Raw genomic sequence first — 24,041 nt, forward strand, 5'->3', positions numbered from 1 at the left:
GGGGTTCTCAAGTGAACAGTTTTTACATCTTACTAGTTCCTTCATTAATTAATGAGCTAGATAAAATATTTGACATGTGGGGGCTGGCCCCATGGCCGAGCGGTTAAGTTCGCACCGCTCTGCTGCAGGCGGCCCAGTGTTTCGTTGGTTCGAATCCTGGGCACAGACATGGCACTGCTCATCAAGCCACGCTGAGGCAGTGTCCCACATGCCACAACTAGAAGGACTCACAACAAAGAATATACAACTATGTACTGGGGGGATTTGGGGAGAAAAAGGAAAAAAATAAAATCTTAAAAAAAAAAATATTTGACATGTGTTCATTTTATATCTGTAGCAGAGTCACAATTTTACCCTTTAAAAAAATTATCCTTTGGGGCTGGCCTGGTAGCACAGTGGTTAAGTTTACACACTCCAGTTCAGCGGCCCGGGGTTCAAGGGTTTGGATTCTGGGCACAGACCTACACATCGCTCACCAAGCCAGGCTGTGGCAGTGTCCCACATACAAAACAGAGGAAGACTGTCACAGACGTCAGCTGTCAGCTCAGCGACAATGTTCCTCACCAGAAAACAAAAAAATTATCCTTCAATATTGCCTTAGGCCACCACTTTCTCATCTGTAAAATGACTTTTGGGGTATTCACTTCATAAAGATTTTTTAAAGTGCTGTATGTCAAAAGCCTGATGCAACAAGGAATTCGTTTTCCTCCTGCTTTTACTCTTCTATCCTCCCATCAATCTGCATTTTCTCAAACCCCACGATGAGAATTTGGGCTCAGCCAAAGACGGTTCAGTTCACCTTACCCCTTTGAGTTCTGTCTCCAGGATTTGAACTCTGAACTCTGAAGGTGCTAACAGAATAAAGACCCTCGGTGAGGGCATGGAAGGCAAAAAAAAAAAAAAAAAAAGCAAATTTCCTTTTAGACCTAATGCTCGGGATTCAAAAGCTAATTAATACCGATAGGTCCGGATTTGCGTTGCTCAGAAAGGGTGCAGTACCAGCTCCGAGCAGCAGGTGGCGGCATCGTGGTGCCCAGCTTTCCTTTTTCAGGTTTTGCTAGCTATTTTTACACGTTCATTCTTACCTACGAATTTTAGTATCCCGTTAGGATCATTACTATCAGCAGAGGACCCCCAAATCCGCCTCCTCCGACTTCAGTTCAGGCCACCCAAACATGAAGGCTGAGCCTCAGTTATCTGGGTCCAAAATGGTCCTGGAGGTGTCAGTCAAAAGAACCAGAAAAGAGAAATCAGTTAGAGGCATACGAATTAGAAAAGAATCCCTGTGCAGATGATACGATAGTATATGAAAGAATACACTATGTATTATCGATATAGTAAGGTAGCAGGGTATAAAATGAGCATACAGAAATCAATAGCCTTCATAAACATCAAAAATAGCCAGGGAGAGGATACAGTAATGCGGAGAAAACTCGCTTACAATAGCATCAATGAAAACAAAATATTTTGCAATAAATTTAACAAGAAATGTTCAAAATCTGTATGAGGAAAACATTAAAATCTTCCTGAAAGGCACAAAAGTAGTTTTGGACAAATGGAGAGTCATCTTTTGTCCTTGTAAAGGACGACTCAGTGTAATCAATTTGTTAGTTCTCCCCAAGAAAATGGATAAATACAAGGCAATGCCAATAAAAATACCAAAACATTTTTTCTAGATCCTAAACAGATACTAAAATTCGTATGGAAAAATAAACATGTAAGACTAACTGGGAAAACCTGAAAAAGGAAAGCCATGATGAATGTCTAGCTCTACCAAGCATTGAGACATACTATAAAGTCTCTATTATTGAAACAGTGTGGGACCACTGCACGAATAGACAGATGACCAGCGGAGTGGAAGAGAAAGTCCGGAAGTCTACCCAGGTACACACAGAAATCACTGGGTCACTGGGTCAGACGACCTTGCGGCTAATGGTGCTCAGACAGCCAGATAGCCATGTGGAAAGAGATCAGCCCGGATCTATAACTTACATAACCAAGAATAAACTCCAGATGGCTCAGAGCTCTGAATGTGAAAAATGAAATGATAAGAGAACTAAGAATTTAGAGGTGAATACCTCTTTGACTAGAGTGTAGGAAAAAGTTCTGTATATGACTCAAAATCCAGAGGCAATAAAAGATTGATAAATTCGACTACATAAAAATAATAAAATTTTGTGTGGCAAAAAATCACCATAAGCCTAAAAGCCAAATAAAAAATTGGGAAAAAATATTTGCCACATATATCATAGATAAAGGGTTAATATCTCTAATATATACATAAAGGACTCATAAAAATGGAAGGACGTAAGACCCAAAACCCAATGGGCACAAAACACGAAAAGCAAGGCTCTTAAAAAAGATATAAAAACGACCCTTAACTGTGTGAAAAAATGTTCAACTTGACTCATAGTAAGAGAAATACAAATTGAAATTACTCTAAGACACCATTTTTCACCTATCAGATTGGCAAAAATTAAGCAGCTTGACAACCATTTTATTGGCAAGGCTGTAGGAGACAGGAACTTGTATGAGTAACTAGCGGGAATGCCAAGGGACCCAGCCCTTGTGGGGGAATTCGGCACCACCAACCAAAACCACCTGCATGCTTATCTCTTGCCCAAAAAACCCCTTCTCTAGGAATTGACCCTGAAGGTGCATCTCCAACAACACAAAAGTAAATGTGCTCAAGGTTATTCAGGACAGTTCTGTTTGAAATTGCAGAATATAGGAAACTTGAGGGATGTAAATATAAGGAATGGTGCAGCTCACAGTGGAGTATTGCGCGGCTGAAATAGAATAGGGAGGATCCACATGAATTGACATAGTTGAAAGTTTAAAAAAGTAGACACAAAAGAGTTTTTATAGTATTTATACCTTTTATGTAGGAAAGAAGAAGAAATAAGAAAATATACATGTATCCGCTTATTTTTGCAAAAAGAAATATGAGGAAAAGATACCCAAAAGTAGAGAGATTGGTTACCTAAGGGGGGTGAAGAGAAACAGGGCGGAGGGGATGAGAGGGTAGGAAAGGATGGTGGGAGGGAGTGACGCTTCTGTGAATACCCTTTTTGCATAATTTTGCCTTTGTTCCTGATATACTAAAAAAAAATAAAATCAATAAAGATGGGGGAAAAACGCTAAAATGGAATACAAAGAGAAACAAATGAACCTACCCATATTAAAATGTTATTCATAACCACACAGAAGGGGCAAAGCTACCTTTCAACTATAACATCTTCAGAATAAAGACAGAAAGAATTGCAAACAAACACTGGGTCTAATCGGTAGGTTGGTTTCATGTGTGCTGTGGCTTAGTAGTTCTGAAACCACTTTCAGTGCATTATAGGATTAAGCAAGTAAGCAAATATATTAAGGATAATGGGAACCAATTTTCTCATCAGAAAAGAAAGTTGCAAATATGGAAAGACGCAAGACTGGAATGAACAAGGAGCCTTCTGGTGTTGGACTGGGACTGGAGGCATCAGTATGAACCTGAAATTTAGGTAGACAGAGAGACAGAGACAGAGTTACCTGTAAGGGTGTGTGTGTATGTGTGTATGTGCACACATACATATATTTATTAGCTCTGTCAACTATTAGGGCCTAGAAGTAATGAAACTCCAGTAACAATGACCACATATGGTGCCCAGATCTTGGTACTACACGGTTCCTAAATACCATTTTCCTCTATAAGGAACCAGGGCTTTTTGGAGAAACGGCTGATTCCAGGGCTAGGGTAAGGAAGGGACAAGATGCACCTGGAATATTTTATTAACCCAGGAAGTAAGGAAGCACTTAAGAAACGGGAGACACATCAGAAGAACATAGAAGCCAGCCTTCTCGAAGGAGCTCCCGCTGGCTAAATACAGGACGATTTGAGAATGAAAATAAATAATGATAGTAACGAATTTCATCACATCGACTGTAACGGGAATCCATGAGTCCGTACTGTGGGGAGGAAGAAATGCTTTTTCTCATAGTGGAATACTACCAAATAATTGTAAATGGAACGAAGTTAGAAAATCGCTGTTTGACGAACGTCATACAGCTGGTCCCCGACTTCCAGTGGTCCCACTTCATTAGAAGTGGCATTCAGTAGAAATCGTGCTTCGCTTTTTGCGTTTCGATCTTTTCCAGGGCTAGCGATCTGCCGTCGGATCCTCTCTCGTGATGCTGGGCGGCAGCAGCACCCGCAGCTCCCCGTCAGCCACGCGATCACGAGGGTAAACAACCCATACACTGACAACCATTCTGCACCCACACGACCATTCTGTTTCTCACTTTCAGTCCAGTAATCAGTGAATTACATGAGACGTTCAGCACACGATCATAAAATAGACTTTGTGTTAGGTGACTTTGCCCAACTGCAGACTAACGTAAGGGTTCTGAGCACATTTAAGGCAGGCTGGGCTAAGCTGTGGCGCTCGGTGGTTTGCACATGTTAAATGCATTTCAGCTTACGATATTTTCAAGTTACGATGGCTTCATTGGGACGTAACTCCATTTAAGTCGAGGAAGATCTGTATTTATAGATTCAAGCAAGATCATTAATGGATGCTGAAACTAATGAAAGTCTGATGGGGAATAAGATATCTACATAGTCTCAAACTATCTCCCACAAAATACCTACCGGTTAAAGGGCAAACTAGTGCTTTGCAGTGGAGAAGGCTGCTAGACTCCACCTGTACCAAGGGATCAAAACCAACATCATTAGCAACGGAGCAAACCAACATCACGCGCTTCTGAGAAGGACACGACGTCACTTTTGTGGAATTCCTGCTGAAAAGGCGTAATAACTTCTATCCAATCCCAAGGAAATCTCAAAAGAACCCAGATTGAGGAATATTCTAGAGAACGATTGACCTGTTATCTTAAAAGATGCTAGAGTCATGAAAAGCAAAGACAGACTGAGAAACTGCTCAAGACTGAGAGAGACCAAGAGCCATGAGGACTAAATGCAGTGTGTTATCTTGGAATGGACCCTGGACTGGATTTTTATTGTATTTTACTCGCTACTAAAAACTATTGGGACAATTGGCAAATATGAATAAAACCTGTAAATTAGACAATATTATTATGCCAATGCTAATCACCTGATTTTTAAAATAATTGTGTTGTGGTTGTATAAGAGAATATCCTTGTTCTTGGCAAATACAGACTGAAGTATTTAGGAATGAAGGGGCATTATGTCTGCAACTTGACTTAAAAATTGTTCAGGGAAAATCATGCAGGAAAGAGAATGATAAAGGAAATGTGGCAAAATATTAACACCTGGAGAATCCGGATGAAGTGAGTATGAGAGTTCTTTGTACTATTCTTGCAACTTCTCTGTAAATAGGAAATTGTTTCAAAATTAAAAATAAATAAAAGCAAGGATTTTAAAGGTACAGGATTTCCTCTATGGGCAGGATAGGGCCCTCCTACAACAAAACAATTATATCCTGGAGAATAGAAGTCTTTGAAATGCATCGCTGGGCTCTTAGTAAGGGAGATCTCCATTCCTGTGCTACCCACCCTTCTCCCCCTCCTCCCCCAAATCTCAGCTGAACCAGAGCTAGGAAAGGGAAGCATCCGGCCCTCAAGAAATACAGACTTGTTTTGAGGGCAAATGTCAATATCAGGACTGCAATCTACAGAAAGACTGAGTCCTGGGAGGGGCTGAACCTGGTGCTTTCATGTTAGCTGAGACCCTAGAAGGAGAAGAAAGTCTGCAGAGCTCCCTGGCTGCCAGCGGAGCCAATGGAAATCCTCTCGGGAAGGAGATGACTCCACTTTAGGCCCCAGGATTCCCTTCCATGAAGATCAGCAAAACCTGAGTCCCCATCCCCCGAGGGTTTCAGATACGGGAGTAATCAGATACAAACTATAGGGTACAGATGTGTGAAATCTTTAAAGGAATTAAAGATGCAATTCCCCGGGCCAGCCCAGTGGCACAGTGGTTAAGTTCACATGTTCCACTTCGGCAGCCCGGGGTTCACTGGTTTGGATCTTGGGTGTGGGCCTACCCACCGCTTAGCAAGCCATGCCGTGGCAGGTGCCCCACGTATAAAGTAGAGGAAGATGGGCACGGATGTTAGCTCAGGGCCAGTCTTCCTTAGCAAAAAGAGGAGGAGGATTGGTGGCAGATGTTAGCTCAGGGCTAATCTTCCTCAAAAAAACCAAAACAAAATGCAGTTCCACAAATGAGTAAATGAGAGACTATAGAAACGATCAGACTGAGCTGATTAAGAACTAAATGGAACTTCTAGAAATAAGGGAATATGATTGTTGGGGGGAAAAACCCTCAGTGAATGAGTGAGACAACAGATTCTACACAGTTGAAGAGAAGAGTGAATTAGTGAACTGAGAGAGAGAGCTGAAGAAATTTCCCAGAGTAGACAAACAGAGATATAAGGACATTGAAATTAAGAGAGGTTAGGGGCTGGCCCTGTGGCCAAGTGGTTCAGTTCGTGGGCTCCACTTCGGTGGCCTGGGGTTTTGCTGGTTCAGATCCCAGGTGCAGACATGGCACCGTTTATCAGGCCACGCTGGGGCAGTGTCCCACATAGCACCACCAGAGGCACTCACCACCAGGTTATACAAGTGTGTACCGGGGGCTTTGGGGAGAAGAACAAGAAAAAAAAAGAGAGAAGAGAGGTTAAAGAATATAGAAGACGGAATAAAAAAGCTACTATAAGCCTAAACAGAGTCTCAGAAGAAAACAAAAGAAAGAGAATGGAGTTAAGATAATCTTATAGGAGACAAAGGCTGACCATCCTCGACATGTGACAGACGATCTGAATCTGCAGCACAGGAAGCACACATACTAAGCAGGATAAATGAAAAAGAAATCCACGCTTAGACACACTGTGGTGACCTGCACAGCACCAAAGGCAAAGAAAAGATCTTAAAAGTAGCCAGAGAGAAAAATACAAAACACCCGCAAAGGACTTATAGATTGATAGCCGACTTCTCAACAGTAATAACACAAGTTGGAAGGCAGTAGAATCACATCTTCAAAACGCCCAGAGAAGACGACCTGGACCTGTGTACCCAGGAAAACTATTAAGAACAGGCTGACCCCACGATATTGTCAGATATCTAAAAGCTGTGTTTACCGCTCACAGGAAATTCACTATAAGAACTTCCACAGAATGCATTTCTGGAAGAAAGAAAATGATCCTAACAAGGTCTGAAAAGTGAGAAGGAGTGGCGAGTAAAGAAATTGGTGAATGTGAGATAATAGAAAATATGTTTTGGTCTCTGCCTCCGGTCCCTGGCACGGGGCTCCCTTGTAATCTTGTAAGTAATGAGAGCACGAGGAGCATCTTTTGTTCTAACGTTTGGCCTCTGCCCCTGGTTCCTGACTCCAAGCTCTTATGTCCCTTGGAATTTCCTGGGTGACAGGAGCATCTTTTGTTCTAAGGAGGTGACTTTGAGTGGGCTCCTGGATGGGGCTGGTCACCAGAAAGACCAAGCCGTGATTAGAGGCTTGGAAATTTCAGCCCCACTGCTATCCTCCAAAGAGGGCAGAAGGGCTGGAAACAGAGTTGATAACTGACCAAGCCTGTGTGAGGAAGCCTCCATAGAGTACCAATAGGATGGGGTTGCGAGAGCTTCCAGAGGGTGAGCACATCCACACACCAGGAGGGTGACACCCCAACTCCAAGGGGATGGAAGCTCCTGTGCTTGGGACCCTCCCAGACCTCACCCTGCATATCTCTTAATCTGGCCGCTCCTCTGCATCCTTTATCATATCCTTTAATAAACTGGCGATAATAAGCATTTCCTTGAGTTCTGTGAGCCATTCTAACAAATTAATCACACCTGAGGAGGGAGTCATGGGAACCTCAGATTTATAGCCGATCAGTCCGAAGCACAGGTGACAACCTCGACTTGCGATTGGCATTGAAGTGAGCTGGGAGGAGTCTGGTGGGACTGAGCCCTTAACCTGTGGGATCTGCCGCTACCTCCAGGTAGATAATGTCAGAATTGAGTTAAATTGCAGGACACTCAGCTGGTGTAGCAGAATTGCTCGGTGTGGGGAAAACCCCGCCACGTTTGGTGACCAGAAGTGTCAGAAGTGAAGTGTTCTGTGTGAAAGTGTAAGTGCGCAAAAGTGAGGCCATCTTGTTTCGCTAAACGGCCCCAGCCCCTCCTCCGTGTGACTACTCGCTGCTCTGCACACACTCTAAAAACTTCACCTGCTCTCCTAATTTACGGCCTCCACTTATGCACGTACTCCTCGATGGCTTGATAAATTAAAACTTTGTTCTATGAGTTTCTCTCCGGGAAAAGGCTAACTACAGGCAGGAAACATACTTACAAGGGGTCCATCACAGTTGACAGAAGACTGGAACCATAAAAGACCCTGGAGACCGTCACGGCTGAAGGAAACCCCCTCCTTACTCCCATTTTCCCTGTATAGCTGCCTCAAGATTCTCTAATCTGTAATGACGAGTTTTTGAGACATTAGTCACCTGTCTTCCAATTTGCAGGCTAATCTAATTAAACTTCCTTTCTCCGTCTCTAACTCGTGATTAATTTGCTCAGATCTCGGCGAGCAGAGCCAGCCCATTGCTTGGTATCGAAGGTAAAGGAGACACGCAGAGGTTGACTGGGTTTTTCTTTTTTCTTTTCTTTTTTTTAATTTTTCTTTTTTTCAGATGTACATCATATTTCGAATTCTGTATACATTACATCATGTTCACCACAAAAAAATTGGGTTTTTCTAATATAGTAAATATATAGGAAAATTTAACAATTTTGTGAATATGCCAAACCATATAGTAAAATCCACTGAATTGTACTCCTTAAAGGATTCAATAAAAATGTTATCTATCTTCCTGGGAAATAAGGAGAACCTTTAAAAATGCTCTAAGACCCATTCTAGTAAAGATGCAGAGAATGGAGTTCCTCCACCCTCATCACACATCACTAGACACATCTAAAGATTATCCTACATTGCGGGTGGGAAAATATATATATATAGATATATATCACTTAGCATTCATCGATTAGAGTCATTTTTACAAACTTCTCCTTCAGAGGCTTACCAAAAATCATCGCCAGAGAAGAGCAAATGGTGTAACTGGGGGACAATTCGAGCCCCTCCCGGGACACTGTCCAAGAAGCACGCAGCAGGAGAAGGGATAAGACACACGCTTCTCAGAAAGATAGCTGTCTCTCGCCTGAAGAAAGGTGAAGTCGCTCAGCTGGCATTTCTGGCGCTAGAGTTGTGCAGTCTCCTGATAGGCTATCAGAGGCAGAGTCTGGCTCGCCAGGAGTAACAGACTATTGCAGGGGGACCCACCCAAATCCCTGTCATGGGCCAATGCAACGGTCCCCAAGCTATTGGCTGACACCTGTGCCCCTCTCTGGGGGACTGCCCTTGGCTGATGGGAGCCCCTCGCCCTGACAATCTTGGGGCACTCCACCCCGCCCCCACGCCTGGAAGCCGATGCCTCACCAAAGGGGTGCGAGAGCCCACCCTCTTGCCTTAGGTCAGGACCATTCTGTGGTGTGATCTCCACTTGAATCCCCAAGGCTAGACTTCACCTGAGATCTCATCTTGGTTGTCCCTGTCCTCTCTGCCTTACATGTATTTTCTGAAGAGCCCTCCAGTGGCCACATGCCTCCAGATCCCTGCGTCAGGCTCCGCTTCTGGGAAGCCAGTCTAAGAGAAGCCTTTCTAGGTGGTCTTAACCCACCAGGGAGTAAGCCTAATGCATTTCACCAGACATTCCTTCCTTATACCTGGCTTCACAACAGTATCGAGTCATTCTTTCTTGCTGTAAACACTCTCGACCAGATATACATTTTGAACTCGTTTTCTTGGAAGCCTAGTTCTCTCATAAATTTGAAATGAAATTTTGACAGGAACACACAGTTCAGTGAGAGAAGTTGTCATACTAAATAGCTCCCACCCTTTTCCTTGACCCATTCCAGCTTGGACCAAGAACTCCAAGGGCAAGTTCAAGCTTCCAAACCCTAAGGCTCTTCCCACCAGGAGTGAACTTGTAAGGATTCAAAGCAGGGGCCAGGAATAGAGGACTTGACCAACGGGTGGAGCCATGATCCTCCGTTCAAGGTTGCAGCATCATTTGTCTTTCATTAATCCCGGTCTCTCTCTTTTCCTCCCTCCTTTCAGGAGTCACTGATCAGGTCCCCACTATTGCTAATCCATCTGCCTTTAATTAACATTGTTCCTCATTTTTCACATTCCTGGGGCTCATGTTTCTAAGTCGGCAGATGGAGAGGATTGAAAATGTTGAAGTGCGGCTAACACTGCTCGCGGTTTTCTGCTTTGTCCACCGCTGTTCTCCCAGCTGCTTCTCGGTCAGCAGATTTTGTTCTTGCTCTTTTGGTAATCAGGCATCATTTGGGGTTTTTTGAAGTGTATGAAAATGAGAGCAGGTAACAGCATGCAAAAGTTGTCCCCGGGTCGTGAGTGCGTTAGAGGGATTAAGAGGATTAAGCAGCAGGACGGATGTTGGTGTTAGTAATGGAAGTCTGAAGTTTACTTAGGAGAGGATGCTGGCGTGTTCACTCTGCTGTCGTGGCAGTCCTCACACATCCTGTTGACTGGCATAGAAAGGAAAGGCTGAAGTCAGACACTTATGTCTGCAGAAGGAGAAAAGTATACCTCACTAAGCCTGACGACTTACACTTATCCACAAAATTGTTTGCAAATTGGTTTGTGCTAAAACACAGGCTTCTCTGGATTATCATGTTCTGGGCAGGCGCACAGAGCAGCAGTGTGCTGGCTACCTGGCAGCCAGGAAACCAGAGGCCTTGCCCTGCCCTTCACACACGCACGCCCGCACGCGCACACACGCACACATGCACTAGCTGCCTCAAGATCTCAAAGCAAACAGCACGCCCAGGGTGATGCATGAGTTTCCACCACGAGCTGCGCTCGAGCGCAGGAGGAAACATGGCCCTACAGGTCCTTTCACGTCGTGTGGGCACCACGCTCCTCCTGAGTGTGAGGGTAAAGGAAAGAAAAGCTCTTGGCACAGCCAAACCCACGCCGTGCGGGAGCTCCTCTCCCACAGACGCAGCGTATTGACCCAGCACTGCTTGCTATTTTGGGGAGTCAGAAAATTGCAACGATTATCAGTGTCTCAGAGTTAGGGCCTAATGAAACGGGGCAAACCATCTCAGGCGATGTGATTAGGATTCTAAAGGGAGGCTTGGCGAGAAAGGTGTTTGGGGCGAGAGAATACGTAGGTTTCTGACTTAGATGGACACCATTTCAACAAACAGAGCAGCGTCCATAATCACAGTACTTGGCTGGGTGTAGAGACACGCGTCACCTCTCCCTGGGGGAATTTATGAATCTATAAACACAGCCACCCAGCTTACAGGAACCTCTTTCCCCTGCCCTATTGTCTTCTAGCCTCCAGTGCTGGAAACTAAAAAGAATCCAACATTAGGCTAACTCTCTTCCCTTTCTTTTTTATTTTTTTGAGGAAGATTGGCCCTGAGCTAACATCCATGCCCATCTTCCTCTACTTTATACGTGGGACGCCTGCCACAGCATGGCTTGATAGGCGGTGCCATGTCCGCACCAGGGATCCGAACCAGAGAACTCCGGGCCGCCAAAGCAGAGGACACAAACTTAACTGCTATGCCACCGGCTGGGCCCTCTCTTTCCTTTCTAAGTGACCTGTTCTTGCCAAGCTTCTTTCTCCTTGGAATTCCCAAGTTTCACCAGGATAGGCCCGGAGGCCAACTGTTCAGAGGGAGTCCTACCTGGGCGTCCATGAGTCCCTCTGACCTGCAAACCCAATTCTCTTTTGGTCACAGGAGGAAGATCTTTTGCCTATTAATGTGTCTTTTCTTCATCTTCTCCTCGTGCTGCCTTCTCTCCTTGAGATGCATCCTCCAAGTCTCTTGTTTGTTTTCTAATTTACATCTTAAAAAAATTTGTTTTTGCCCTGTGCATCAATGATTTGGATTTCAACAAAAACTACCCTCTTTTTCAGGCTGTCTAATGAATTTTTTAATTTAAAAATCATGGTTTTTGGTTTTGTTTTGTTTTTTTTTTTTGGTCCCAGAGCAGTTTTTAAATGTTCTGATAGAAGTTCCTTGAGAGACTCTTGTTACCGTTTGGTTAATGTTCCCCTCTGGCCCTTCCCTCCTTCCGCCTCAGTGGGTGAACTGGGTCGTCCTCCTTCTGGAGGCACGATCCTCCTCAACGAGCCCCTCTCTTTCGGCTGCTTAGAGCTTCGCATTTCCTCAGCGACCAGGCCCGGTGTCTGGGATCTGAGAAGAGATACCGTAGGAAATAACGGTTTCCACATGTGTGGGCAAGGGGTGAACAGACACCCTGCCCTGAGCCCTCTGCTGAAGCCCAGACAGCAGCGCCGCTGCTCCTGGGGCTCCAGGGTCCAAGCAGCTCTACCCCAAAGACGTGCTCCAAGATGGCCTCGCTCTCCTGGCTGGCGGTTCACGCTGGTGCTCACCTGGGTGCCTCGATTCTCCCCCACGCAGCCACTCATCCTCCAGGAGGCTAGACAAGCTCTAACCCAGACGTGGTGGCCAAGGGTTCCAAGAGAACAAGAGCGAAGCTACAAGGCCGCTCGAGGTCGATGGTCAGCAGGCACACAGTGCCATTTTGGCCACATTCTGTTGGCCAGAGAAAGTCACAAGGCCAGTCCAGAGTTAAGGGGTGGGGAAATAGACTCAACCTCTTGTTGGTGGGAGTGTGTGCATTTCAGGACCAGAGGACTTTTGCAGGCACCTCTGCCAGCAACGTATCCGGTGGCCGTGTGGGCAGATACAACGCTTCACCAGAAAGAGCCCGGTCTTTCTCACGGTCCAGTGTCTGTCGCCACACATCACATTTCAGTCTGCACGGTGCCGTAACAGCCAATATTTGTAAAGTGCTTCCTATGTTTCCAGAACTGAGGCAGGCACATTTCATGAGCGTGGCGATCCTTAGGAAGTTACACTTTTATCATTCCCATGTTACAGATGAGGACACTGAGGCAGAGAGAGTTTAAGGAACTCGTCCCAGTCCACAGTTGTCGGTAAACAGGGTAGCTGAGACTGAGGGCTTTGCAACCTACTCTCTAGAGCTTTCTGCCCCGCTGCCTTTTGCACGTCTGCCTCACAGGCATCTGGAAGTGTCCTTGGTATTCCTCTCTCCTTCCTTGTCTAGTCCAAGGGGGCCACACTCAGGGATTTGGGCGGATAGTGGCTGGAGCACACATCCCTGCCTCTCTCTCTCCCCAGCTACCTCTCTGAAGTAACACCGCAGCCAGGGAGGCCAGCAGGCGGGGCTTGGCAAGGACATCTGAGCTCCAGGGTTCTCTGGGGAAGGAAGCAGGTAAGGACTTGATTTGTTTTGGTGCTCAGGTGGGGGACTGTCACCAGGGACCAGCAGCAAAGAGGAGAGCTTGCCTGATCTTGCACTCTGGGAGAAAGTGCAGCCCAGGGGGTGCCCCAAAAGGACCCAGCCAGAGCAGACGGGAGGGTGGGGCAGGTGTGTGCAGTTCTCGGGTACCCACTGAAGGTCACTGGTTTGCACTTTGCTCGCCACACCCTGATGTGTACACACACACAAAATCTCATTTATGTCATCTTTTTTTGAGGCCAATTCTCAGACAGAGCTCTCACAAGGTATAAAATTAAATCAAAATAGGCAACCATATGACCAGGCAGCAAAGACTACATCCAAGATCTTGCCACTGGAACTATCCATCGGGGATGCCACTGTGTCGCTGCCACCAGGTATTTGCCAACACTCCAGTGAACTTGGATCCACCCACTGCATCACTTGCAAGAAATCCTTGTTTATTCCTACACTTCTGTCTCAGTCTTTCATGACACAAATTCCCAGGAGGAGCATTTGGGGGACATACTCTCCGCCTGTGCTTGTGCTCCAGCTGCCTGTGAGTGGGGAGAGGGCCGTCCGTCCTTTAGCTTCCACGATAGGAGGGAGACCTTTCCTGCTATGTACTTGACAATCGCAAAATAATCAGGTGTTTGGATCCTAGATAAATACCTGGCGAATTTCCTTTACATGTGGATTTTATTGTTTTTCTGCTCAGTATTGGCCCAGTAGATTTGTTCGTTTTTAAGACTTTATGTTTTTAGAGCAGTTTTAGGATCACAGCAAAATTGAGAGGAAGGTACAAAGATTTCCCGCATACCTACTGCCCCCGCACACGCACAGCCCCGGCCATTATCAACATCCCCCACCAGAGCAGTACATTTGCTACAGTGGACAAGATAGACTTTTTTTTCTGAGGAAATTTCACCCTGAGTTAACATCTGTTGTAAATCTTCCTCTTTTTTTTGCTTGAGGAAGATTAGCCCTGAGCTAATATCTGTGCCAGTCTTCCTCTAATTTGTATGTGGGTTGCCACCACAGCATGGCTGACAAGTGGTGTAGGTCCGTGCCTGGGATCCAAACCTGTGAACCTGTGCTGCAAAGCAGAGCATGCCGAATTTAACCACTATGCCACGGGGTTGGCTCCAAGATAGGTCTGTTTTTAAATTAAGAAAATTAATTTCAGATTTGCAGATTTACAATGTAAAGGACACTTTTAACAGTGGCTTTATTTTCCATAGATGAGCAGATTTCAATTGTGAACTTGCAAAGGCCCTGTTTCTGCATATGGACCTGTATCTGCATCACAGGGACGCTCAACGACATAGAAACACACCAGGGGCTCGCTACTGTTAAAAAGAAAAGCAAAGAGAAGAAGATGGGCTGCTCCCATGCCTGCTCTTATGGGAATCGATTACTCTACCACCTCAGTTCAGAAACACAGACGCAGAATTGAAGTCCATCTACAACCCAAGGGAAAGTTTTTGAGGGCATTGCTTTATGTTGAACATTAAACAGCAGTTAACAAATTTGAATACAGCAAGGTGTACAGAATAGTAAAGCAGTCTTGACACGATTTAAACTCTCCAAGAACTCAGGCTGCACATTAGGACTTTGAAGTGCCTCTCATTCTAAACATAAATTATTATTGTAAATTCTCTATCAGTATTTTGATTCCCTTTTATGATTTTTTAGAGTATAGATAAATGGTAACATATTTTGTTCTGGGTCGTATATAAACTTGGATGGATAGGAAAGAGTAAAGATAGGTCGTAAGACAGAAAGGGAAAGGAAGAATGTACACGGTATGTATCCACTAAAACACAGGCAGACATACATACCACAAACATCCACCATTTCAAGGACACCTCAGTCTGTGAATGACTAGGACAGATATTGGATAACATTAAGAATTTCCATGGAATCACCATATCAGAGTGACTAGAGTCAGGCTCTGCTGACTTGCAAGCTTTTCATTCGCAGAGTAATAACCTTGAGAAGCCAAAAAGAAAGAAAAGGCCAGGGTACTGGAGACAAGGAGTTGAGCAGGAAAGGAGGCAGAAATCTGGACAGGGCTCCTCTCAAGTCTGGGGCTGAATACCCACTTGAGCAAGTGGAGGGCAAGTCTCCACAAAGCCAAGCAAAGGAAAACCACCAGAGAAAGAATAATTACCAGGAATCTGGGAGCTGAACATCTACCAGACATCACGCAACTAAAAAATCCCTGGCCAGCAGACCCGCACTACAAGAAATGTTAGAGGAAGTTCTTAAGGCTGAAGGAAATGATAGCAGGTGGAAACTCGGATCTACGAAGAAAGGAAGACTTCTGGAAATGATAAATGTAACATAATTTTCTCTCATTTCTCAATGTTTTTAAAAGATAAGTGACTTTAAAGGAAAAATAATGTCAGTGAGTTGTAGGATGTTTAACATATGTAGAAATAAAATACAATAATATTAGCACAAAGGATGGGAAGGGGAAATGGAAGTACACAGTTTTTACATTATAAGTGAAATAGTATGCTATTATTTGAAAGTAGACTATGATAAGCTAAAGATGAATAGTGTAAACCTTAGAATAACCATTTAAAAAATAACTCAAATAAATATAGCTAATACGCCAATAGAGGAGATAAAATAGAACATGAGAAAAAAAAGAACAAAAAACAGATGAGACTAATAGAAAACATGCAGTGATATGGTGCGCATAACCCAATCATATCAATAATTACATTACATGTAAATGTACTAAATACTCTAAAAGACAGAGGTCATGAGGCTGGACAAAGAAGCAAAACCAACCATATGCTGTTTACAAGAGATGTACATTAAATATAACGACGAAGATAGATTAAAAGTAAAAGAATGGAAAAGAATTACACCATGCAAACACTAATGATAAAAAAGCTGGAGCGGTTATATTAATATCAAAGAAGATAGACTTCAAGACAGGAATACAATCAGAAATAGACAAGGACATTTTGTAATGATAAGATGATTAATACATCGATAAATTAGAACAATCCTAAATGCATACACAACTAATAACAGAGCTTCAAATTACATGAAGCAAGAACTGACAAAACTGAAGAGATGGGGCCGACCCCGTGGCCGAGCGGTTAAGTTCACACGTTCTGCTTCACTGGTCTGGGGTTTTGCTGGTTCAGATCCTGGGCGTGGACATGGCACCGCTCATCAGGCCATGCTGGGGTGGCGTCCCACATGCCACAACCAGAAGGACCTACAACTAGAATATACAAAGTGTGCCAGGGGGCCATGGGGAGAAGAAGAAGAAGAAGAAGAAAAGAGAAGATTGGCAACAGATGTTAGCTCAGGTGCTAGTCTTTAAAAGAAGAGAGAAATAGACAAATTCGAACCTGTTTTGGAAATAGTCAGATGTTTTCTTCTAAAGTTAAAGATATACTTCCTCATGACACAGCAATTCAACCTCTAGACATTCACCCAAGAGAAATAAAAACGTGTACATGAAAAGACTTGCACAACAATATTCGGAGCAGAATCAGTCGCAACAGCCAGAAACCAGAACTACCCGAATGTCCACCAACAAGAGAATGGATAAAAAATGTGTGGTATATTCATAAAATGAATAATAAATACTTACAATGCACACAATCACAAAGAATACATACTCTATGATTATATTTTTATGAAGTTTGAGAAAATCAAAGCTAATTTATACTGAAAGAAATCAGAATAGTAGTGATCGTCTCTAGAGGGAATGGCGGATCGACTGGAAAGGTAATAAGGAAACTTTCTTGGGTATTGGAAATGTCTATACTTTGTTGGGGTGTGAGTTACATGGGTGATGCAATTATCAGAATTCATTGAACTGTACACTAAGCCCTATGTATTTCACTGTATGTAAATTACTCCTCAATTTAAAAATACGGAATAGCTAAAAGCAATGTAATTCACATTAACTGAGGAGAAAGAGAAAATTAATATGATTATCTCAATTGGTGCAGGAAATGCATTTGATGAAATTCAACCCCTATTTATGATTTGCAAAATTTTTAGGAAACTAGGAACATAGGAATAGAAGGGAGCTTCTTTAACCTGATAAAGAACAGCTACCAAAAAAATTAAGTTGGCAACAAATATCATCCTGATATGGCAAAATATTGAAAACTTTCCCCCTGAGATTGCAAAAAAGATAAAGATGCCAGCTATCACTATTACTATTCAACATTAAAATGGGTATTCTAGCCACCACAATAAGGCAGGAAAAAGATATAAAATGCATAAGAACTGGAAAGTCATCATTGCCTAGTGACACGATTACACACATAAAAAATCCAAAATAATCTATAAGCTATTATGTTTTCTAAGTGAACTTAGCAACTTCTCTAGATGCAAAGTCAATTAAACAGACTATTGTGTTTCCATATGTCAGTAACAAACAAATAAGAAAGGAAATTTTAAAACAACATTATTTATAATAACATCAAAAAGCACCAAACACCTATGAATAAATCTAAGGGGAAATGTGCACCTCTCTATACTGAAAACTATGAAACATTATTGAGAAATTGAAGAAGCCAAACAGCTGGAACGATATACAGCATTGGTGAATTGGAAGATTCAATATTGTTAAGACATCACATCTACCCAAATAAATCTACAGATTTCAGGTGCTCTCAAATCCCAGGGCATTTTTGTAGAAATCAACAGCTGATTCTAAAGTGCATGCGGAAATGCAAAAGGCCAAGAAAAACCAAGAAGGAACACCACGAAGTTGGAGGCCTCACACTACCTGGTATCCAGACGTTTACAGAGCTACAGAACTTAAGGCCACATGCTATTGGCACGAGGATAGACTGACCAAAGTAACAGAGTAACAGAGTACAGTTCAGACCTGATGAGGAAAGCTAAGAGGATTCCTCACCAGCAGAACTACCCCGAAGGAATGGCTACAGGAAGTTCTCCAAACAGAAAGGAAATGATAAAAGAAGGAAAGATGGAACGTGGAATGAAGAACGAACAATGGAAAGCGTCAAAATATGAGTAAACATAATAGACTATCCTTCTCTTCTTGAGTTTTCCAAATTATGTTGATTAAAGCAAAAATTGTAGTCTGATGTGGTTCTAAATGTATGTAGAGGAAATATTGAAGACAATTGTATCATAAATGGGAAAGGATAATGGGGTCTAAATAGAGGTAAGGTTTGTACACGTCACTCAAACTGGTCAAATGTGGAAAGCAATAGACTATAACGAGTTACGTATATATAATATAATACCTAGATATAAAGGCCTATAATATAAAGCTCTACAAAGAGATACACTCAAAACTGCTACAGATAGATAAAAATGGAATGCTGAAAATAAAATAGCCCACAGGAAGGCAGAAAAAAGGTGAGGCAGGTGGGAGTTGGAGGGAGTGAGGGAAAAACAGCAAGCCAGGCAAAGAGGCGGGTAGAGGCAGGGGCGCCAGTGCCAGAACAACACGCATATATGAAGCCTACAAGAAGACAGGTGAGGCTGTCACAGAAAATATAAGACAGGAGCATTACTAAAGCAGTAAGCGAGGTCCAGACCAGTGACAGCCTGGAAGGAGAAGAATCAGAGCTCGGGCAAGTTCTGTAGGCACTGGGTCTGAGGACAAAATTCAACTTGTACATTCCCCGGGAGAATTTTGTTTTCCAGAATCAGTAGTCCCCAGCCACTCTCCCTCTGCTATTTCCTCTTGCCCGGAGGCAGCCACTTTCAAGTCTTCCAGCTGAGCCCTTTGGCATTTACCTCCAAACTTCTAAATTACATGCTTACATCGATGCTTCTTATGCTTTTGGTTTTAGGCATTACCCACTGACGTGCACACGGAAGATGAGGATCTGGCTGCCTATCCCACATCTGCCCCATTGCCTACATGCATGCTTCCCACCCCTCAACCTAATTGTATCGTAATTTTGGTTAGCTCCAAATTCAGTGTTCACGTTATTACAGTTATGGAAATGCTATCCACAGCTGGGCTGTGCTGTAAACTATAATTACTTTTTCTTTGTTGCACAACTTCCATCGTTCTGCCCCAGCATTAATACTTGTTGTATTCTGGGGTTTGCTTTGTTTTCCATATAGTTATAAGCAATTCTACCCCAAATTTTTGGCCAGTTGCCTAATTATCTATTCAGGCTGTTTATTTACACCAGAGAGTCCATCAGTTCCATCATTTTGAGGAATGAGTCTTTCTCTGAGCTTCTGAGCTCCTGCAATCTGGCCTGGTTGCCCTCTTCGCCTGGTTCATGTTTTTGCTGTCATCCTAGCAACTCTTTTCTGTGTTGAATCTCTTTTCTTTAGCCCATGTCTTCTTCTTCCTAGTAGAGAAAGTTCTCTAGTAGCTTCCTTTTGAAAAGGAGTAGGAGAGAGGTAAAGTTTTGAAGACGTTAATGCTGAAAAAGCTTTATTCCTCCATTGCATCAATAGTTTGGCTAGGTATAGAATTCACGATTGAAAATAATGTTTTCTCATGGTTTCAAAGCATTGCTCTGTTGCTTTCTAGCCTCCACTTTTGCATTTGAGAAACCTAAAGCCATTCTTGATCTTTCTCATGTGACCTGTTTTTGTCTTTCTGGAATCTTACGGAATCTTCTCTGGGCATCATGGGCCCTTTCATTATAAAAGCTTATGTCCTTCAATGCTGGGAAATTTTATGGAATTATTTTCATTGGATGATTTGCACCCTTCCATTTTTCTCTCTCTTTCCGGAACTTCTATGATTTAGGCATTGGGGCTCCTACATTTACCCTATAATTTTTTTTAAATTTTTTCTCCTATTTTCCATCCGCTTATCTTATTTGCCCTCCTTTCTGGAAGCATTCAGAATTTATACATTACCTTAATATGCCTAACTTCCTTAATGTGCCACATCTTCAACTGTACCTGGTATCCTCAAGACCAAGACTCTATTTAATACTCCAGAAAAAACCCCAAAAAACAAAAAACACCTCTGGTCTTTTGCCAAGGTTGGGAGGGGCAGTCAAGTGTCTGAAGAGTGTGTGGAAAGGAACCATCTTAAACAGATTTCTACCAGTCCTTATTATAGTTCACCCCCTCATCCTATTTCCAGAGGTACAAAATGCCAAAAATCTCTAACCCTTTTGAAGTTTCTATAGTATAAATCGGGTTGGTTCTTGACTCCCCATTAAAAGCATAGTATTCAGCTATCTCAAGATGCTAAATCACTTACCTCTTATCCTTCTGCTTTCCATTTCCAGAATTGCGTTGCTGTGATCTCTACTCCTCTCCTCCTCAACCTTGTGGGTTTATGCTTTAAAAAAAAAAATCCCTTTATTATCATCATAATGAGGTTTCAGGAGGAAACATAATTAGATGCATGTGTTCAGTGTGTCATATTTCTCCAGAAGCCTACAAGGAATGTTTAGTCCAGTGCGTTTATTTTTAATGATGTTCTTTTAAAAGTTTAATATACACCTTATTGGTCATCTGGACCCTTATAATGAAGTATTGCCATGTGGTTTCAGTGCCCACATTTGTATTTAGGATTATCTAGCGATCTCCTAAACTGTCATATTTTAACTAACTTCTGACACAGCATTTCTCACCCTGGAGGGCAGGGCTTCCCTCCCTAGTTACGTGTTCTCACTCTTGTCGGTAATATGGACCCACTGAAAATTTTTAAACAGAAGAGAGATACAGTCAGATCTTCATTTTATATCAGTCACATTGGCAGCTAATGGAGTGAAAGGTGAATTTGACAGGACAAGGTAGAAGGCAGGGAGGTGAATTAGAAGACAGTTGTAACCTAAGTGGATTTGGGAGGCTTAAGTAGGGTGGAAGTGAGCACAGATCTGAAAAATATTTAGGATCAAGATGGCAAACGCGTTCAATTTGGAATCCAAACTAATTGAAAAAGTTGCTGTGGACAGTTTTAAGCATCATAGACAGAAAAATAATAATTCATTTTGAAATAGTGAATGGATTATAAGAAATACATTATGTATTATGGCAGCACAATTGAGATTAATGATAAAATTCTTTTAAGTTTCGTAATTTTAACATTTTTGTTTCCTACTGTTACCAGCACCAATTATAATTGTGCAAAATTTTATCAGTTGCACTGTGTGATACAAATAGGCAAATAGATTATCTATTGTTGGAACTAGTGTTTCATTTCTGACAAAATAACATTCATTTTTTCAAGAAATTGACATTTCTAAGAGGTTGAAAAAAATCTTCCCACTAATAGGTCTATAGGAAAAAATATATAAAAAGAAGCCTTTTGAATCTTGAAAATCATTAGATGCTAATTGTTTGCATCACAAGTGCTAATCCATATTCTAACTGATCCAGAACACCCCAGCTGATATTCAAAATCTAGTCATCAACTGTATTTTCTTTTTGCAAGCTCAGTATCTATTCAGCTTCAATTCAGTGCAGAAATTTGTCTTTTGACAAATTTTTGAAATACAACTGGAACAATTTTCATCATGGCTTTTTTTTTCATAAAATCACTAATCATCTAAAAATGATTTTGATTGAAACGACAAAACCAGCCTCTGACACATAATTAGAACACCTAATAAGTTTTGATTAGGAACTTGCTTGAAATTCATGCCATTTCAGATACTGAAAAATAAACTGATTTTAGTAAAAATATATTTTTACAAAGATGCTTACACAAGCTTGTCTCAGAACATAGAGAACTTTAAGTTCTGATCTCTCAGTTTTGTAAAACCATAATCCACAGTGCACCTTAAGTGAAAAGGATGTGTTTTTACTCTTCAAGATTTTAATTCAACTTAATGACGACCTTATATATCTAAAAAATCTAATGAAGTATACTTCTCATGTAGACAAGAGGAAAAAAGTTAGCTTTTTATTATGGAAAATTTCAAATACATACAAATGTAGAAAGAATAGTGTAATGGGCTCCCATCGTGCAGCTTATATTAATAATAACGAATAATTATTATTATAGTAATGTAATAATTATCAACTCATAGCCATTTTTGCTCCATCTGTATCCCCTACCCCCTCCCCACTTATAGCCCAGATTTGATTATTTTAACAAATCCCATGCATCACATTTTTCATATGTGAATTGATGAATAAATCAAAAGCAATAGTATATATTGGAGTATATGAGGAAGCCATTTGGTTCAAAACTAACTTGGCCTGACTTTTTTTCCAGAAAGCCCTGACGTGCATGACCTGTTGAGCATGCATCATACAACTGCTTTAAAGATTTACGATGTCCCAAAGACAGGAATGATGCCCTGAAAGATAGGGATCTTCCCCCCATGTCGGCATTTCTTTAAGGATAAGCATCTCTTCCTGGAAACTAATACCCACCAGCTGTGCTCACCTTGTGACCACTCACCTGCCGTGCCAGCTAAGCATCTCATGACAGAAATAAAAGGGACATTCCTGGGGCCACCCTGTGGCATAGTGCTTAAGTTCAGCATGCTCTCGATATTTGTGTTGACAAAATACTTCAGTATGTATTACTGATAGGTAAGAACTCTTTAAAATAATAACCATAATACTATTATCACACCTAAAAAAGTTAACAATTGCTTAGATTCACTGAATGCCCAGTTCATATTGCCCTGCTTCAAACAATAGAATTTTAAAATAACAAATCAGTAGCGAAACCAACAGTAAGTTAAAAACCACTCCAGGAGGGCCCGGCCCCATGGCCGAGTGGTTAAGTTTGCGCACTCTGCTTTGGCAGCCCCTGGTTCACCGGTTCCGATCCTGGGCGTTGACCTACACACTACTCATCAAGCCATGCTGTGGCGGCATAGAAAAAACAGAATGACTTACAACTAGAACATACAACCATGTACTGGGGGACTTTGGGGAGGAAAAAAAAAAAAAGAACATATTTAGAAACAAAAATAAAAGTTACAAATGCTTTAAAAAAAAAAACCCACTGCAAGAGATGGACTTCCAATGTGACGGCATCAGGCACTCCACAGACCCACTCTCCAGTGAAAGTGGAGAAAAGTCTAACAAGACAACCATTTAAATATCTGGAGATGGTCCGAAGGGCATGCAGCAAATGAAGAAATATCTATTCAAGAAAATCTACTAAAATTTGATAAGAGTCTGTGGTATTTGAGCCAAGGCTGCTTCCTCTCTCCTTACTCCCAGCTCACCGAGAAAAAAGTCCACTCCAGACTGCAGCCAAGAGCACAGGGCTCACTCTCCCCTCAGCTCCCCGTGAGGGGCTTTCTTCCGGGGAGGAGCCGGACATCAGCATTTCTCATGCTGCCCCAGCTACCTGTGGCTGAGGCTGAGTTCCGGGCAAGTATGGCCAAGAGGTGGGGACTCCTGTTCCGCAGTGGAGGCTCTCTCACGGCATGATGTCACAATCATGCCTGACCTGAGTTAGAAAGTGCTGGTTTCACACCAGGAGAGGCAAGCTGAGAAGACCTGAGGCTAATTCCTCCCTTCCACCACATGCTCAACTCCTAAACAGGGCTATCACTCTGAAAGAAGCACACCATTGTCCCCAGCCCAGCTCCAGAGCCCTGGCTGGGGGATTTTGCCCGGGACAGAAGCAGGCTGTAAAACAGATAGGTCCTAAACTCTTTCCAAAGGAACTGACTATCTGCAACAGAGGGTGGAGAAGTTCAAGCCTAAGGCTGCTCTCAAAAACTGGAGTTTGTGAAAGGGAACTTGGAGGAGGTTGGTAGAGCCGGCGAAGATGCAGTCTAAAGTGTAAACCGGCTAG

At 42.6% G+C, this 24,041-nt stretch overlaps 1 long non-coding RNA gene across 1 annotated transcript; it reads right to left on the reverse strand.

Moving 5' to 3' along the window:
* Positions 1–3,758: 3,758 nt before the first annotated feature.
* LOC102151101 (uncharacterized) lies at positions 3,759–23,650 on the reverse strand. Its single transcript, XR_287969.4, has 6 exons — positions 23,464–23,650; positions 20,529–20,609; positions 9,739–10,566; positions 9,039–9,173; positions 4,634–4,685; positions 3,759–4,523 (listed from the first exon to the last, which is right to left on the reverse strand). It is a non-coding gene; the product is annotated as an uncharacterized lncRNA (long non-coding RNA).
* Positions 23,651–24,041: the final 391 nt, after the last annotated feature.

The sequence above is a fragment of the Equus caballus genome, chromosome 11 (assembly GCF_041296265.1).
Source record: "Equus caballus isolate H_3958 breed thoroughbred chromosome 11, TB-T2T, whole genome shotgun sequence".
NCBI lineage: Eukaryota > Metazoa > Chordata > Mammalia > Perissodactyla > Equidae > Equus > Equus caballus.